Below are 5,856 nucleotides of genomic sequence, written 5' to 3' on the forward strand. Positions count from 1 at the left end.
AGGCAGGCAGAGAGGGAGGAAGGGAAGCAGGCTCCCTACTGAGCAAAGAGCCTGATGTGGGGCTCGATCCCAGGACTCTGGGATCATGACCTGAGCCGAAGGCAGAGGCTTTAACCCACTGAGTCACTCAGGCGCCCCTAAAAATCTTTTTAAATTTTTATTTTTACAGTCATTTCTATCCCTTCATTGTATTTAATCTTAATACACACACACACACACACAAAGTTTTTATTTTTATAAAATTTTGGGATGCAGTTCTTCAAAAGACCAAAATATACCCTATATCTAGTGTAAGGCTGTGTTGGATTCTCCTGCTGATCACATTCTCTCCTTTTTCTTTATAAATTTTAGTCTTTCTTTTTTTCAACCAACTTTTTATCTTATGAATTCCTTTTTAAAAATCTTTTATTATTTTCATTTTTACAGTCATAGTCCATCCCTTTATCATATTTACACTTATTTTTTGAATATGTATGTTTTTCTTTCTTAACAAGTTTGGGAGACAGTTTATTCTAATAGACCAACATACACCCAAAATCTAGTGTGTGACTCTGTTCTGTTCACCAACCTGATCATTTTTTTTTTTTACACTACTTCCCCATTCTTTCAACATTTCCGGTCACTTCTGATTGGTTTACTGTATATTTTTCTAGGCTTGTTGTTACTCTTTTAGCATTTTGTTTTCTCATTCATTTATTCTTTACACAAAGTGATAAAATGGAAAAACCTCAAATAAAAGAACAAGGGGCAGTACAAACTGCAGGGACCTAATCAATATGGACATCAGTAGTGATGACAAACATTTTTTCATGCTTCTGATAGCCATTTGTATGTCTTCATTGGAGAAGTGTCTGTCCATATCTTCTGCCCATTTTTTGAGATGATTGTCTTTTTTGTGTGTGTTGAGTTTGAGGAGTTCATTATAGATCCTGGATATCAACCTTTTGTCTGTACTGTCATTTGCAAATATCTTCTCCCATTCCGTGGGTTGCCTCTTTGTTTTCTTGACTGTTTCCTTGGCTGTGCAGGAGCTTTTGATTTTGATGAAGTCCAAAAGTTCATCTTTGCTTTTGTTTCCTTTGCCTTTGGAGACATATCTTGAAAGAAGTTCCTGTGGCTGATATTGAAGAGATTACTGCCTACATTCTCCTCTAGGACTCTGATGGATTCCTGTCTCACATTGAGGTCTTTTATCCATTATGAGTTTATCAAAAAACGGGCAGAAGATATGGACAGACACTTCTCCAATGAAGACATACAAATGGCTATCAGACACATGAAAAAATGTTCGTCATCACTAGCCATCAGGGAGATTCAAATTAAAACCACATTGAGATATCACCTTACACCAGTTAGAATGGCCAAAATTAGCAAGACAGGAAACAACATGTGTTGGAGAGGATGTGGAGAAAGGGGAACCCTCTTACACTGTTGGTGGGAATGCAAGTTGGTGCAGCCTCTTTGGAGAACAGTGTAGAGATTCCACAATAAATTAAAAATAGAACTTCCCTATGACCCTGTAATTGCACTCCAGGGTATTTACTCCAAAGATACAGAGGTAGTGAAAAGAAGGGCCATCTGTACCCCAATGTTTATAGCAGCAATGGCCATGGTCGCAAACTGAGGAAAGAACTAAGATGCCCTTCAACGGACGAATGGATAAGGAAGATGTGGTCCATATACACTATGGAGTATTATGCCTCCATCAGAAAGGAGGAATACCCAACTTTTGTAGCAACATGGACGGGACTGGAAGAGATTATGCTGAGTGAAATAAGTCAAGCAGAGAGAGTCAATTATCATATGGTTTCACTTATTTGTGGAGCATAACAAATAGAATGGAGGACATGGGGAGTTAGAGAGGGAAGGGAGTTGGGAGAAATTGGAAGGGGAGGTGAACCATGAGCGACTATGGACTCTGAAAAACAATCTGAGGGTTTTGAAGGGGCGGGGGGGTAGGAGGTCGGGGTAGCAGGTGGTGGGTATTATAGAGGGCACGGATTGCATGGAGCACTGGGTGTGGTGCAAAAATAAAGAATAATGTTATGCAGAAAATAAAAAATAAATTTAAAAAATATATATATGGACATCAGTAAGATGTCAGAACTAGAATTCAGAATGATGATTAAAAAGATACTAGCTGGGCTTGAAAAAAAGCATATAACATACTAGAGAATGCCTTTCTGGAGAAATAAAATCTAACGAAGTTGAAATAAAAAAAGCTATAAAAGAGGTGCAGTAAAAAAATGGAGGCTCTAACTGCTATGATAAATGAGGCAGAAGAGAGAATTAGTGATATAGAAGACCAAATGATGGAGAATAAAGAAGCTGAGCAAAAGAGAGACTGACAACTACTGGATCAGGACGGGAGAATTTGAGAGATAAGTGATACCACAAGATGAAACAATATTAGAATAACTGGGATCAAGACAAAGAAGAAAGAGGGTGAGGGTCAGAAAGTGTACTGGAGCAAATTATAGCAGAGAACCTCCCTAATTTGGGAAAGGAAACAGGCATCAAAACTCAGGAGGCACCGAGAACTCACCTCAAAATCAGTAAAAATAGGTCCAGACCCCATCATCTAATAGTAAAACTTACAAGTCCCAGTGACAAAACAAAAATACTGAAAGCAGCTCGGGATAAGAGATCTGAAACATACAACAGTAGAAACATTTGCCCGGAGGCAGACCTATCCACAGAGACCTGGCAGGCCAGAAAGGACTGGCATACTATATTCAGGGCACAAAACGAGAAAAATTTACAGCCAAGAATACTATATCCATCTAGGCTGTCATTGAAAATAGAAGGAGAATGAAAAGCTTCCAGGACAAACAAAACTAAAAGAATTTGCAAACACTAAACCAGCCCTACAGGAAACATAGAAAGGGGTCCTCTAAGCAAAGGGGAGCCTAAAAGTAACAGACCAGAAAGGAACAGAGACAATATACAGTAACAGGCACTTTATAGGCAATACAATGGCACTAAATTCATATCTCTCAATAGTTACCCTGAATGTAAATGGGCTAAATGCCCCAATCAAAAGACAGAGGGAATCAGAATGGATAAAAAAACAAGACCCATAGATATGCTGTCTACAAGAAACTCATTTTAGACCGAAAGACACCTCCAGATTTAAAGTGAGGAGGTGGAAAACCATTTACCATGCTAATGGACATCAAAAGAAAGCTGGGGTGGCAATCCTTTTATTGGGTAAATTAGATTTTAAACCATAGACCATAATAAGAGATGAGGAAGGACCTATATCATACTTAAAGGGCCTATCCAGCGAAAGATCTAGCAATTTTAAATGTCTGTGCCCCTAACATGGGAGCAGCCAATTATAGAAGCCAATTAATAACAAACTCAAAGAAATACATCAACAATAATACAGTAATAGGAGGGGACTTTAACACCGCCCTCACTGAAATGAACAGGTCATCTAAGCAAAATATCAACAAGGAAACAAAGGGTCTTAAATGACACACTGGACCAGATGGACTTCACAGGTATGTTCAGAACATTCCATCCCAAAGCAACAGAATACACATTCTTCTCCAGTGCACATGGAACGTTCTCCAGAATAGATCACATCCTGGGTCCCAAATCAGGTACCAACTGGTACGAAAAGATTGGGATCATTCCCTGCATATCTTTGGACCACACTGCTTTGAAACTAGAACTCAATCACAAGAGGAAAGTTGGAAAGAACTCAAATGCAGGGTGGCTAAAGAGCATCCTACTAAAGAATGAATGGGTCAACCAGGAAATTAAGGAAGAATTTTACAAAAATTCTTGGAAACAAATGAAAATGGAAGCACAACTGTTGTTGGAACACAGCAAAGATGGTCCTCAGAGGAAAGTATATAGCAGTATACTTTCAATATATATACTAGCTATACAAGCCTGTCTCAAGAAACAAGAGCGGTCTCAAAAACACAATCTAACTGTACACCTAAAGGAGCTGGAGAAAGAACAGCAAAGAGAGCCTAAACCCAGTGGGAGAAGAGAAGTAATAAAGATCAGAGCAGAAATCAATGAAATAGAAACCAAAAAACAGCAGAACACATCATTGGAACTAGGAGCTGGTTCTTTGAAAGAATTAGTAATACTGATAAACCCCTGGCCAGACTTACCAAAAAGAAAAGAGAAAGGATAAAACCATGAATGAAAGAGGAGAGATCACAACCAACACCAAAGAAATACAAACAATTATAAGCACATATTATGAGCAACTATACACCCAGCAAATCCGACAATCTGGAAGAAAATGGATGCATTCCAAGAGGCATATAAACTACCACAACTGAACAAGGAAGAAATAGAAAACCTGAACAGACCCATAAACAGCAAGGAAATAGAAGCAGTCATGAAAAATCTCCCAACAAACAAGAGCCCAGGGCCAGACGGCTTCCCAGGGGAATGCTACCAAACATTTAAAGAATTAATACCTATTCTTCTGAAAGTGTTCCAAAAAATAGAAATGGAAGGAAAACGTCCAAACTCATTTTATGAGGCCAGCGTTACCTTCATCCCAGAACCAGACAAAGACCCCATCAAAAAGGAGAATTACAGACCAATATTCCTGATGAACATGGATGCAAAAATTCTCACTAAAATACTAGCCAGTAGGATCCAAAGGTACATTAAAAGGATTATTCACCACGACCACGTGGGATTTATTCCAGGGCTGCAGGGTTGGTTCAACAACCACAAATCAATCAATGTGATACAATACATTAATAGAAGAAAGAACAAGAACCATATGATATTCTCAATAGATGCTGAAAAAGCATTTGACTAAGTACAGCATCCTTTCTTGATCAAAACTCTTCACAGTGTAGGGATAGGGGGTACATACCTCAACATCATCAAAGCTGTCTGTGAAAAACCTACCGCAAATATCATGGGGAAACCAATGGGGCAAAACAGAGAACTTTCCCCTAAGGTCAGGAACACAGCAGGGATGTCCACTATCACCACTGCTATTCAACACAGTCTAGAATTCTAGCCTCAGCAATCAGACACCAAAAAGAAATAAAAGGCGTCCGAACTGGCAAAGAAGAAGTCAAACTCTCATTCTTTGCAGATGATATGATACTTTATGTGGAAAACCCAAAAGACTCCACTCCAAAACTGCTAGAACTTGTACAGGAATTCAGTAAAGTGTCAGAATACAAAATCAATGCAGAAAAAACAGTTGCATTTCTTTCTATACACCAACAGCAAGACAGAAAAAAGAGAAATTAATGAGTCAGTCCCATTTACAATTGCGCCCCAAACCATAAGATACTTAGCAATAAACCTAACCAAAGAGGCAAAGAATCCGTACTCAGAAAACTATAAAGTACTCGTGAAAGAAATTGAGGAAGACACAAAGAAATGGAAAAATGTTCCATGCTCATGGGTTGGAAGAACAAATACTGTGAAAATGTCTATGCTACCTAAAGCAATCTACACATTTAATGCAATCCCTATCAAAACCCCATCCCTTTTTTTCAAAGAAATGGAACAGATAATCCTGAAATCTATATGGAGCCAGAAGGGACCCCAAATACCTAAAGGAATGTTGAAAAAAAAAAAACCAAAGCTGGCAGCATCACAATTCCAGACTTCAAGCTCTGTTACAAAGCTGTCATCATCAAGATTGTATGGTACTGGCTCAAATACAGACACATAGATCAGTGGAACAGAATAGAGAGCCCAGAAATAGACCATCAGCTCTACAGTCAACTAATCTTCAACAAAGCAGGAAAGAACGTCCAGTGGAAAAAAGACAGTCTCTTCAACAAATGGTTTGGGAAAACTGTACAGCCACATGAGGAAGAATGAAGCTGGACCTTTTCCTTACACCACACA

This window comes from Mustela putorius, unplaced genomic scaffold (genome assembly GCF_011764305.1).
Source record: "Mustela putorius furo isolate JIRA1106 unplaced genomic scaffold, ASM1176430v1.1 tig00003834_pilon_pilon_pilon, whole genome shotgun sequence".
Classification (NCBI taxonomy): Eukaryota; Metazoa; Chordata; class Mammalia; order Carnivora; family Mustelidae; genus Mustela; species Mustela putorius.